At 41.6% G+C, this 14,077-nt stretch overlaps 1 long non-coding RNA gene across 2 annotated transcripts; it reads left to right on the forward strand.

Moving 5' to 3' along the window:
* Positions 1–512: 512 nt before the first annotated feature.
* Positions 513–13,760, forward strand: LOC133542078 (uncharacterized). Of its 2 annotated transcripts, XR_009804043.1 has the most exons (4): positions 513–819; positions 8,864–9,261; positions 10,275–10,485; positions 13,502–13,760. It is a non-coding gene; the product is annotated as an uncharacterized LOC133542078 (long non-coding RNA). The 2 variants fall into 2 exon arrangements; XR_009804042.1 differs by having other exon boundaries at positions 8,864–10,485.
* The last annotated feature ends 317 nt before the right edge of the window (positions 13,761–14,077 follow it).

The following is a 14,077-nucleotide window of genomic DNA, read 5'->3' on the forward strand; positions in this document are numbered from 1 at the left end:
AATGTTTGAACCTAACAATAATATTATTATGAAAGAGAACAAAATATAGGCCGATTTATTATTAAGATTAACTTTATTAACATTGTTTGCAGTCTGTAAAAACATTTTTTTAAAAACCCTCATTTAAAATACAAACATTTTATGACTGACTTGACCCATTTGATAATGAAAAAAAAAAAAATAAAGTCAATGAATAATCATAAATTCAAATTGATCAGCAGCATTAACTCAGGAGAACAACATATAAAACATTTTTTAACCTACAATACAAAAATGAATTAAACCTTTTGCACTGATAAAATGGCTATAAAGAGCATCTTTTGTGGTGCACAGCTTTTCGATACTGATAGAGGCCCCCCCCCCCCACGTCAAACTGCAAAAAAGTCAAGTGTTAAGTGACACGTCAAACATATAAAAGACACTGTGGTGGGCGTGGCCTGCGCAACTGCGGCGAAGCGGGGTGTGGCAGGACCGGCTTCGAGATTGGCGACACAGCTGGAAGTGTTTGTCTAATCACCTGTCGCTCTGTTAAAGGCAGCAGTCGGGAAGCAGAAGGGGTGTATGGTGGATGGCAGAGCAGGCCGAGAGAAAGAGAGCGACATTTAACAGACAGAGCCAAAAGACATTTGCTGGAAAGCAGAAGAAAAACCATTCGTGTGCTCAGGTGGTGAAAGAGCGAGCGATGACATGGAGAGTGCTGAGATGGACAAAAAGGACATTATATTGAAAAATAAAAGACTGTTCCAAGCCCTGAACGCAGCTGTGATGTCCGTGGTGGGTGATCCAGAGAACCCGGAAGAAAGAGACCTGTTTAATGAGGTGAACTGCACGAACCACAATGGTCAGTCTTATGACAAGGTCGTGAGGTCGATGCAAGAATGAGAGGAAGCGTAGACCAGCCGGTGATGTCATTCACCACTCGGACATCCTTATGAGCGGTTTTAGTTCGCATACAAGAAGTGTGTCTATTTTTAATCCAGTGTGTTAAGCATCTGTTCATTTAAAAGTAGCAGTAGAGTGGGAAAAACTAGGTGCCTCTCTGTTGATCATTATCATTTATATCTGATATATGACGCCCAAAAGACTTCCAAAGATTGCGAACAAACAGGTGATGAAAATTATCGAAATAGTTTCAATCTCATGGAGATTCTCGAGCCATTTTATGAGATAATCAGAGTCAGAATTAGAATTGGAAGTACTTTATTAATCCTTGATGGGAGGGGGGAGAAAATAAAATCAGTCTGAGCCTGGGCCCCTGGGGAGGGGTTACAGAGGTCACATGATCCGTGACCAGTGTTCTGAAAATTGCTTTTAATAATTAATTAATAGAGATGTCTAATAATATCAAACTGCCGATATTATCGGCTGATAAATGCTTTAAAATGTGATTTCGGAAATTATTGGTATCAGTTTTAAAAAGTAACATGTATGACTTAGAGAGAAGTACAGATGCCAATAAACCTTAAAGCCACCGGGCCCAACCACATAATATCTACGGCTTTTCACACACACAAGTGAATGCAAGGCAGACTTGGTCAACAGCCATACTGGTCACACTGAGGGTGGCCGTATAAACAACTTTAACACTGTTACAAATATGTGCCGCACTGTGAACCCACACCAAACAAGAATAACAAAAACATTTTCAGGAGAACATCCGCACCGTAACACAGCATAAACACAACACAACAGAACGAATACCAAGACCCCCTTGTAGCACTAACTCTTCCAAGTCGCTACAATATACACCCCCGCCCGCTAACCCCTACCAAACCCTGCCCACCTCAACCTCCACATGCTCTCTCAGAGAAAGCATGTCCCAAATTCCAAGCTGCTGTTTTGAGGCATGTTAACAAAAAATAATGCACTTTGTGACTTCAATAATAAATATGGCAGTGCCATGTTGCCATTTTTTTCCCATAACTTGAGTCGATTTATTTTGGAAAACTTTGTTACATTTTTTCGTGCATCCAGCGGGGCATCACAACAAAATTAGGCATAATAATGAGTTAATTCCACGATTGTATATATCGGTATCGGTAATTAAGAATCGGACAATATCGGATATCGACAAAAAAGGCCAGTATCGGACATCACTAGTAATCAATTTTAGTTACTGGCTACTTTACCAAAATGTAAATGAATTACGAACGGAATTACTCTTTAAAGGGGAACATTATCACCAGACCTATGTAAGCGTCAATATACACCTTGATGTTGCAGAAAAAAGACCATATATTATTTTAACCGATTTCCGAACTCTAAATGGGTGAATTTTGGCTAATTAAATGCCTTTCTGTTTATGCCTCTCTGAGCGACGACGTCAGAACGTGACGTCACATCGGTACTCAACGCCATTTTTCTCCACCACATCACATGCATCGAGTCAAATCAGCTCTGTTATTTTCCGTTTTTTCGACTGTTTTCCGATACCTTGGAGACATCATGCCTCGTCGGTGTGTTGTCAAAGGGTGTAATAACACGATCAGGGACGGATTCTAGTTGATTTACGTAGAATGTGCATCGATTAGCACGGCATGCTAACATGCTATTTAGGCTAGCGGTGTGTACATATTGCAGCTTTACGCCTCATTTGTAGCTATGTTTACATCTAGCCTTTCCCTCCATCCACATTTAATGCCAAACAAACACTTAGCAATCGACGGATTTAAGTTGCTCCAGTGTCAAGAGATGCGAAAGTCCCTCGTTTGGTTTTTACCGGCGATGCTACGACAGAGATGGCACAGAGATGACAAGAATGTCTGGATATCCTGCGAAACTCAAAGCAGATGCATTTCCAACGATAAAGTCAACGAAATCACAAAGGTGAGATTTGTTGATGTTATTGAGTTATGTGCTAATCAGACATATTTGGTCGCGGCATGACTGCCAGCTAATCGATGCTAACATGCTATTTAGGCTATCTGTATGTACATTTGAAACTATATTTACATCCAGTGTTTCCTTCCACCCACATTTAATGTCAAACAAACACTTACCAATCGACTGATTTAAGTTGATCCAGTGTCAATGCAAAAGTCCTGATTGGTTGGTCTGCACATTTTACCGGCGATGCTAACGCAGACATGCATGGCCGAATAGCGTCAATAGCTATTTGCTCAATGGCTTCAGTTTCTTCTTCAATTTCGTTTTCGCTATCTGCCTCCACACTCCAACCATCCATTTCAATACATGCGTAATCTGTCGAATCGCTTAAGCCGCTGAAATCCGAGTCTGAATCCGAGCTAATGTCGCTATATCTTGCTGTGTTATTCGCCATTGTTTGTATTGGGATCGCTATGTGACGTCACAGGGGAAATGGACAGTGGCTTAAGCAAATAGCGAAAATCAAACACTTTTTTAGGGATATTACGGGATGGGTAAAATTTTGAAAAAAACTTCGGGAAAAAAAATAAGCCACTGGGAACTGATTTTTATTGGTTTTAACCCTTCTGAAATTGTGATAATGTTCCCCTTTAATAAATGTAATTAGTCACGAGGGAAAGTAGTCAATATGGTACTTAAAAAAAAAAAAACATTCAAATATCTTTCATATGCAGTTGGAGAAGTGTGCGTGTGCTCTTAAAAGGCGGGGTCTGTTGCCTCGTGAAGTGTGACATCGAGGGAGTTTCCAACGGAGCTGTGTTTATTAGCAGTTAGCAGCGGGAGTTTGTCGGCTCTGACGCCAGCTTTTTGCAATCTTTTCTACGCTTAATAAAGAGATTGAATGTGCTTCCATGGCTGTCATCTTGTCAACAAACGGGGTATTGTTTGGATGGCATGTTTGTTGTGCATTAATCCCATGGTGTACGTATATGTTGTTGTCTGCTGTGTCACATTGTGACGTTGCCTCTTCCTGCTTGATATCAAGTTCATTTTAGTGCGGCGCTGCTTATCGCTTTCACCAGGAAAAAAGATATTTCCTGTATATAATTTACTGGATTTATGACGCTGTCTTAGATCAGATTAGATAGTACTTTATTTATTCCGTCTTTAGGAAAATTTAAATTTTCAGCACAATCCCATTCAAGATCAGACAAACATTACAGGGAGACAGAACAGGATCGCCGACGGGTCTGCCGGCTTCCAGCGCCCCTTATAAAAAATATGAGATACAGGTAAACAAGGGGGAGAGGGCGGGAGAAAAAAATAGAAGATTCTATGTGAGCGGGGGATGTGAAAGTCTTGTTGTTGACATAAAACCACATCAAAAGTAGCGTGCCAAGTCATATCAAGTTATCGTTAACGGTGTGGTGTCGGACCTAAAAGTAATTATTAGTTTACTGGTTACTAGTGAAAGAAACAGCGTTACTATTTAACGCCGTTAAGAACAATGCACGTGACTTAGAGGAGGAACAATAGATCCCTTCCCCATCAACAACAATGCTTATGAAGCAGACTTTGTGAGAACTAACAACGATTACTTTGGGAAAATTTATGATCCACAACCTCGTATTTTTGAGCCCGAACACAAAGAGGACGAGCAATAAGTTTTACAAGCTGAGCGCTATATGGATGTAGTTTTATTGCAACAATGTAGCATCAGCAGCATTGCTAGTTGCTAAACAGACAAACTAACCATAATAAACCAAACACTGCTTTTTTCTGCAACATCAAGGTATATATTGACGCTTACATAGGTCTGGTGATAATGTTCCCCTTTAATGGATACAATGAAACAAAATTAGGTCAACTTGTTTTTCTGGTGTCTCTTTTGTAATCCGCTCACGCAGTTGGAGGATATTCTTCTTGACTAAAAAAAAAATCACACCTGAATCATTTTAGACTGTTGGAGCAGAGACAGGTGAGCAGAATAGGTGGTCACGCGGTTGGAAGGCGTGTGGCGGCGGCGTGTGCGAAAGTGCACACTCATCGTGACTGCCACTACTGGTGCATGTTTGCAGCGCATGACTTCAACAACACCCGCTGGCAGACTCAAACTCTTTTCATTTCCTCGAGAAGAAATGTAGGGGTGATGTTACTTTAGAGCAGTTTATCAGTATCATGTGCACTACATAACTACTTGCTGTAGATATTTAGTCCGTGCAAATTGTTCCATTAATTTTTGTTTCGTAAGTTTAAGTGTTGACCTTGTTGTTGTGTTCAACCCCCCTTCCCCCCACCCCACCCCCCGAGTTCCACTTCCTGCCGACTCATGCCCGAAGTCACATGACAGCGCCACAAACACATGTCGTGACCACTGAATACAGTAGAGTGGATTATGACTATGATATATAACTAAATTAAATCGTACCAATGTATTGGTATGACATGTATTAAAGCTACCCTCGTTTTTATGGTCATGTACACACAATTGGGTAAGACGAAGTACAAAAAACCACAAATGTGAATAAAAACATGGCAACAAAACTGTATGAATAAGAGTACGATTTGATATATATATATGCGCAAAAAAGTATTTAGTTAGCCACCAATTGTGCAAGTTTTCCCACTTAAAATGATGACAGAGGTCTGTAATTTTCATCATAGGTACACTTCAACTGTGGGAGACAGAATGTAGTAAATTTAAAGAATTTATTTGTAAATTATGGTGGAAAATAAGTATTTGGTCAACCATTCAAAGCTCTCACTGATGGAAGGAGGTTTTGCCTCAAAATATCACGATACATGGCCCCATTCATTCTTTCCTTAACACGGATCAATCGTGGCTTCACGGTGGCAGAGGGGTTAGTGCGTCTGCCTCACAATACGAAGTTCCTGCAGTCCTGGGTTCAAATCCAGGCTTGGGATCTTTCTGTGTGGAGTTTGCATGTTCTCCCCGTGAATGCGTGGGTTCCCTCCGGGTACTCTGGCTTCCTCCCACCTCCAAAGACATGCACCTGGGGATAGGTTGATTGGCAACACTAAAATTGGCCCTAGTGTGTGAATGTGAGTGTGAATGTTGTCTGTCTATCTGTGTTTGCCCTGTGATGAGGTGGCGACTTGTCCAGGGTGTACCCCGTCTTCCGCCCGATTGTAGCTGGGATAGGCGCCAGCGCCCCCCGCAACCCCTAAAGGGAATAAGCGGTAGAAAATGGATGGATGGATGGATCAATCGTCCTGTCCCCTTAGCAGAAAAACAGCCCCAAAGCAGGATGTTTCCACCTCCATGCTTCACAGTAGGTGTGGTGTTCTTGGAATGCAACTCAGTATTCTTCTTCCTCCAAACACGACGAGTTGAGTTTATACCAAAAAGTTCTATTTTGGTTTCATCTGACCACATGACATTCTCCCAATCCTCTGCTGTATCATCCATGTATCCATTTTGGTATAAACTCAACTCGTCGTGTTTGGAGGAAGAAGAATACTGAGTTGCATCCCAAGAACACCATACCTACTGTGAAACATGGGGGTGGAATCATCATCCTTTGGGGCTGTTTTTCTGCTAAGGGGACAGGACGATTGATCCGTGTTAAGGAAAGAATGAATGGGGCCATGTATCGTGAGATTTTGAGCCAAAACCTCCTTCCATCAGTGAGAGCTTTGAATGGTTGACCAAATACTTATTTTCCACCATAATTTACATATAAATTCTTTAAAATTCCTACAATGTGAATTCCTGGATTTTTTTTTCACATTCTGTCTCTCACAGTTGAAGTGTACCTATGATGAAAATTACAGACCTCTGTCATCATTTTAAGTGGGCGAACTTGCACAATCGGTGGCTGACTAAATACTTTTTTGCCCCACTTTATTTATATATATATATATATATATATATATATATATATATATATATATATATCCATCCATCCATTTTCTACCGCTTATTCCCTATCGGGGTCGCGGGGGGCGCTGGCGCCTATCTCAGCTACAATCGGGCAGAAGGCGGGGTACACCCTGGACAAGTCGCCACCTCATCGCAGGGCCAACACAGATAGACAGACAACATTCACACTCACATTCACACACTAGTGCCAATATATATATATATATATATATATATATGTATATGTTCTACTGCTTATTCCCTTTTGGGGTTTGAGGCGCTGCTGCCTATCTCAGCTGCATTCGGGCGGAAGGCACGCTCACATTCACACACTAGGGCCAGTTTAGCGTCTAACGTTCTATTTTCTTTCCGAGGTTTTGAACGAGGGATTGTTAGTTTTGCGCGGTTTAGGGAAAAAAAAAGGAGAAAAAAGTGGCATGCGGTGAGAGTTGCAGCACGTTGACTTAGCACGCGCCTGGTGTGCCAGCAGCTCGCTTATAAGGAACTTGGTTTCCTCCCCTTATGTGTGTCAAAGTTCAAGGAAGTCGGCGCTTTTTAACTGAGTCGGCTGCAAACTCAGCGGCTTCCTCGTTCCACACAGCTACAGACGCCGCGACAATTAGTCCTTCAAAGCTTTTTTGCCACTGTGCTGAAAATGACATTACTGTACACGGAAAGACTGAGTGGCATCTAAAGGTTCTGGCTCGGAAAACACCTGTGAAAACGCAAATGTGTCCCACACGCGCCGAAGGGGGTTCTTTCTCCCACAGAGTGGAAAAACTTTATGAATGAGACGCTTTCGTAGACTAAGGTCAACAGCAGGGGAAATATTCTGTTCATGAATGAAAGTACACTGCTGGATATGATAGAAGAGTATTTGGAAACTGGCTGAAGTTTTATTAATTGATTTTTCCATTTGCAGCAGCACAAAAGGACACAAAAAATGCTTTAGGTGAAACTGCTGCCCTTTTGGCGCCACTCCAGCCGTGAATGTGTGTGTGTATGTATGTGAATGAAATCTGTAGATTTTACTGTTTGAAAACTGGCAGAATCTTTTTTTTTTTTGCCCAAATTTTTTTATTTTTTATTTTTTGTAACGATTTTTACATTTGCAGCTACGGAGCCTTTAAAGGCCTACTGAAAAGAGATTTTCTTATTGAAACGGGGATAGCAGGTCCATTCTATGTGTCATACTTGATCATTTCGCGATATTGCCATATTTTTACTGAAAGGATTTAGTAGAGAACATCCACGATAAAGTTCGCAACTTTCGGTGCTAAGAGAAAAGCCCTGCCTCTACCGGAAGTCGCAGACGATGACGTCACATGTTGATGGCTTCTCACATATGCACATTGATTTTAATGGGAGCCTCCAACAAAAAGTGCTATTCGGACCGAGAAAACGACAATTTCCCCATTAATTTGAGCGAGGATGAAAGATTTGTGTTTGAGGATATTGATAGCGACAGTTAAATAAAAAGTTAAATAAATAAAAAGTTAAATAAGTTAAATAAATAAAAAACGCATTTGCATTGGGACGGATTCCGATGTTTTAGAGCAATGGTTCCCAAAACTTTTGCAGGCTGGCGCCCCCTTGGCTCCCCAGTGAATTCCTAGCGCCCCCCCCCCCACAGACACATATGGAAACAAACACATCTTTCTTGATATTTGGTATGCTGCAATTTGAAAAGAGAAAGGTTAAACACAAATGTGTATTTCACAAATAAAACCCAATTTAGTAAACCAATTTATTTTTTAGCAGTTTTAACTGTTTCAGCAACATAGAATGGTAAATAAACATTCCACCAGTAACCTTCATTGTCTCACACTTAATATTAATGGGATGGATGTGCTTGGTGCAGGGACAAAGGCTTCTCAATATCAGGCTGGAACTCACTAAGAAGAAGTCGTAGATCCCCGCGGTCAGTAATTTTCAGTCGGTTTCTTTGCTTGGAAAGAAGCAAGGCGACTGCACTGAAGCCCCGTTCTACTAAATATGATGTTGGGAAGGCAATAAAGTACATCTTGACCTTGTTCCACAGCACTTGATAGCAGTCAGAGATTTTTCTTTGTAACCAAAAATCTTGATATGACTTTTTGAAAATTCTGAACATTACAAGCTTGAAATTACAAACCTGAGCTTTTGCTTTTGTAGTCTATGCTGTCGGATCTGACTGGGCCAGAGCGGCGTGTGGTAACCGGACCCTGATGCGTCGTCCACTGACTCGTCCTGCTGCACGTGTTGTGTACAAATCGTCAAACAAACGTTCGAACTTCTGACTTCGACTTCGGACTGCCGCCCCCCTACCGCCCCCTTCTTCCTCACCGCCACCCCGGATCTTTCCAGGTACCGCCCACTTTGGGAACCACTGTTTTAGAGACATTTACTAGTTTGATTCTGGGAAATCCCTTATATTTCTATTGTGTTGCTAGTGTTTTAGTGAGTTAAATAGTACCTGATAGTCGGAAGGGTGTCTCCACGGGTGTCTTGACGCGCAGTGTCTCAGGGGAGTCGAAGGCAGCTATGGACGGCACAAGCTCAGCTTTTCTCCGGTAAGAACTGACTTTTTAACCACAATTTTCTCACCGAAACCTGCTGGTTGACATTCGGTCGGGATCCATGTTCGCTCTGATCCATGGTAAAGTTTCACCTCCAGGAATTTAAAAAAAGGAATCCCCGTGTGTTTGTGTGGCTAAAGGCTAAGCTTCCCAATTCCATCTTTCTGCTGTGACTTCTCCAATATTAATTGAACAAATTGCAAAAGATTCAGCAACACAGATGTCCAAAATACTGTGTAATTATGCCGTTAAAGCAGACGACTTTTAGCTGTGTGTGTGTGCAGCGCTCATATTTCCTAAAAACCAGTGACGTCTTGCGTACACGTCATCATTACACGACGTTTTCTACAGGAAACTCCCGGGAAATTTAAAATTGTAATTTAGTAAACTAAAAAGGCCGTATTGGCATGTGTTGCAATGTTAATATTTCATCATTGATATATAAACTATCAGACTGCGTGGTGGGTAGTAGTGGGTTTCAGTAGGTCTTTAAAGCAGGGGTAGGGAACCTATGGCTCTCGAGCTAGATGTGGCTCTTTTGATAACTGCATCTGGCTCTCAGATAAATTTTATCCGACATTGTTTTATAAACGATAAGTAATGAATTATTACAGTGTTAAAAATAACGTTTAAAATATAAAACATTCTCATGCATTTCAAGAAGTTGCATTAACGGTAAGAAGTATGTCATTTATTATTGGTTAACTTCAGAATAACAATGTTGTTAAAGGAGAACATTATCACCAAACCTATGTAAGCGTCAATATATACCTTGATGTTGCAGAAAAAAGACCATATATTTTTTGAACCGATTTCCGAACTCTATAAATGGGGGAATTTTGGCGAATTAAACGCCTTTCTGTTTATGGCTCTTGTAGCGATGACGTCAGTACGTGACGTTACCTAGGTAAGAAAGCCGCCATTTTAATTTTTTCAAACACATTACAAACACCGGGTCTCAGCTCTGTTATTTTCCGTTTTTTCGACTATTTTTTGGAACCTTGCAGACATCATGCCTCGACGGTGTGTTGTCGGAGGGTGTAACAACACTCACAGGGAGGGATTCAAGTTGCACCACTGGCAAGAAATCTGCCGCCAGACCCCCATCGAATGTGCCGGAGTGTCTCCACATTTTACCAGCGATGACAGACATGGCACAGAGATGTATGGATAACCTGCAGATGCATTTGCAACGATAAAGTCAACGAAATCACAAAGGTGAGTTTTGTTGATGTTGGTGACTTATATGCTAATCAGAAATATTTGGTCACGGCATGACTGCCAGCTAATCGATGCTAACATGCTACGCTAATCGATGCTAACATGCTATTTACCGGCGGTGCTAATGCAGGGGAAAAACTGCTGCCCTTTTGGTGCCACTCCAGCCGTGTGTGTGTGTGTGCATGTGTGTGTGTGTGTGTGTGTGTGTGTGTGTGTGTGTGTGTGTGTGTGTGTGTGTGTGTGTGTGTGTGTGTGTGTGTGTGTGTGTGTGTGTGTGTGTGTGTGTGAATGAAATCCGTAGATTTTACTGTTTAAAAACTGTCAGAAGTTGTTTTTTTTTTTGCCAACATTTTTTGTTTTTACGATTTGCACAGTAGAACAGGGATTAGTGCATGTGCCTCACAATCCGAAGGTCCTTAATTGTCCTGGGTTCAATCCCGGGCTGGGGCTCTTTCTGTGTAGTGCAGTGGTTCTTAACCTGGGTTCGATCGAACCCTAGGGGTTCGGTGAGTCGGCCTCAGGGGTTCAGCGGAGACAGTCAAGACACACCCTACTCATCCATACTTGCCAGCCTTGAGACCTCAGAATTCGGGAGATGGGGGTAGTGGTGGTTGAGGTGGAGGGGGGGCAGGCGTGGTTGAGGTGGGCGGGGTTTAGGGGTAGCAGGGGTATATATTGTAGGTCCTGAAAGAGTTAGTGCTGCAAAGGATTCTGGGTATTTGTTACGTTATTTTACGGTGCAAATGTTCTCCCCAAATGTGTTCGTCATTCTTGTTTGGTATGGGTTCACAGTGTGGTGCGTATTTGTAACAGTGTTAAAGTTGTTTATACGGCCACCCTCAGTGTGACCTGTATGGCTGTTGACTAAGTATGGGTTGCATTCACTTATGTGTGTGTAAAAGCCACATAAATAATGTGAATGCGCCAACATGCCCTTTGTATGGAAGAAAATCGGACGTGACGACACGCTGTAGAGGACGCTAAAGGAGAATGGTTGCCCCGGAGAATTTCGGTAGGGGCACTGGAATTCGGGATTCTCCCGGAAAAATCGGGAGGGTTGGCAACTATGGACTCATCGTGTAAATAAAAACCTCTCCATATCGGCGTATCGTGGATATGGCAATTGCAGAAGTCACACTGATTTGCAGGTGTGTAATTTATTGTGAGTTCATGCTCGGTTCATTTTGTACACCAGGAAAAAAAAAATATACAACTTTGTCTTGAATTTGAAAAAAAATTTAAAAATTAAGAAAAGAAGGGTTCGGTGAATGTGCGTATGAAACTGGTGGGGTTCGGAACCTCCAACCAGGTTAAGAACCACTGGTGTAGTGTTTGCATGTTCTCCTTGTGAATGCGTGGGTTCCCTCCGGGTACTCCGGCTTCCTCCCATGCACCTGGGGATAGGTTGATTGGCAACACTGAATGGTCCCTGGTGTGTGAATGTGAGTGTGAATGTTGTCTGTCTATCTGTGTTGGCCCTGTGATGAGGTGGCAACTTGTCCAGGGTGTACAACACCTTCAATTTTGAGTCTTTAAAATTTAAAGTTAAATTTAAAAAAAATAAAGACAACAACTAGCAAATTTGAATCTTTTTGAAAAAGTTACAAAAAGAATTTATGGAACATCATTAGTAATTTTTCCTGATTAAGATTAATTTTAGAATTTTTAAAACATGTTTTAAATTGGTTAAAATCCAATCTGCACTTCGTTAGAATCCATCCATTTTTCATCCATTTTCTACCGCTTATTCCCTTTTGGGGTCGCAGGGGGCGCTGGCGCCTATCTCAGCTACAATCGGGCGGAAGGCGGGGTACACCCTGGACAAGTCGCCACCTCATCGCAGGGCCAACACAGATAGACAGACAACATTCACACTCACATTCACACACTAGGGCCAATTTAGTGTTGCCAATCAACCTATCCCCAGGTGCATGTCTTTGGAAGTGGGAGGAAGCCGGAGTACCCGGAGGGAACCCACGCATTCACGGGGAGAACATGCAAACTCCACACAGAAAGATCCCGAGCCTGGATTTGAACCCAGGACTGCAGGACCTTCGTATTGTGAGGCAGACGCACTAACCCCTTTGCCACCGTGAAGCCCCACTTTGTTAGAATATATAACAAATTGGACCAAACTATATTTCTAACAAAAACAAATAATAATTTCTTCTAGATTTTCCAGAGCAAAAATTTTAAAAGAAATTCAAAATACTTTGAAATAAGATTTAAATTTGATTCTACAGATTTTCTAGATTTGCCAGAATATATTTTTTTAATTTTAATCATAATAACTTTGAAGAAATATTTCACAAATATTCTTCGTTGAAAAAACAGAAGCTAAAATGAAGAATTAAATTAAAATGTATTTATTATTCTTTACAATAATAAAAATAAAAACTTCAACATTGATTTAAATTGTTAGGAAAGAAGGGGAAGGAATTTAAAAGTTAAAAAGGTATATGTGTTTAAAAATCCTAAAATCATTTTTAAGGTTGTATTTTTTCTCTAAAATTGTTTTTCTCAAAGTTATAAGAAGCTAATTAAAGAAATAAATGTATTTATTTAAACAAGTGAAGACCAAGTTTTTAAAATATTTTCTTGGATTTTCAAATTCTATTTGAGTTTTGTCTCTCTTTGAATTAAAAATGTCGAGCAAAGCGAGACCAGCTTGCTAGTAAATAAATAAAATGTGAAAAATAGAGGCAGCTCACTGGTAAGTGCTGCTATTTTTAGAACAGGCCAGAGCCTGACTCATCCGGTCCTTACGGGCTACCTGGTGCCCGCGGGCACCGCCTTGGTGACCCCTGACCTAGAGCAACAGGCGGCTGGGCTGTCGGCGTCTGAGGTGGCCTCTCTAGGAGAGGTGAGAGCTGTGCTTCCCCTGTCGCACAGCTGACCTTAGCCCCGCCTCAAGGGAAGGATCCCAGACGTCCCCAAAGAGGCCAACAGACGCCAGAGATGGGTAGGAGGGAGCTTGAAAAGAGGAAAATCATTTTTTGTTTTTTTCCCTCAGTGTCAAAATCTTGTCAAGCCTCTCGACCATTGAAATCCCTGCGGGTTCGTATGTGGCTCGATGATTCTGTCAGGTACTGTCCGTCTCGAACCCCAAGATGCAGAGATGGCAGGCGTAGCCCAGGAAAACATGACTGGTAAGTGTACATGCAGGGAAAACGGGAAACAATCATTGAGCCCTGACTGGAGGGCGAGGCAGGCATGAATAGCAGCCGGTTTGGCAATTGCAACCAGGTGTGCCAGGCTGCCAATCAGGAACAGGTGAGGGAAACGCGCACCCAGGGAGACATGCAGGAAGTGGTACTAAATTAAGAGCGCTGACAGGAAATAAACACCAACACAAAGGAAACCCCAAACAAAACAAAACTCTCAGTAACAATTCGGACATATTTGATGCATTGATTTACTTCCTGCCAAAATTGTTTGAAGCAGCAGTAAAGTAGAAAAGCAAGTTGCCTCCACATTGAAGCAATTATCATATACAGTAGATTTGATTCATGACACCAAAAGACTTCCAAAGTTTGCGAGTAAATATATATGATCAAAATAGTTTCAATCTCACAGAGATTCCGAAGCC

The sequence above is a fragment of the Nerophis ophidion genome, linkage group LG24 (genome assembly GCF_033978795.1).
Source record: "Nerophis ophidion isolate RoL-2023_Sa linkage group LG24, RoL_Noph_v1.0, whole genome shotgun sequence".
Taxonomy (NCBI): domain Eukaryota; kingdom Metazoa; phylum Chordata; class Actinopteri; order Syngnathiformes; family Syngnathidae; genus Nerophis; species Nerophis ophidion.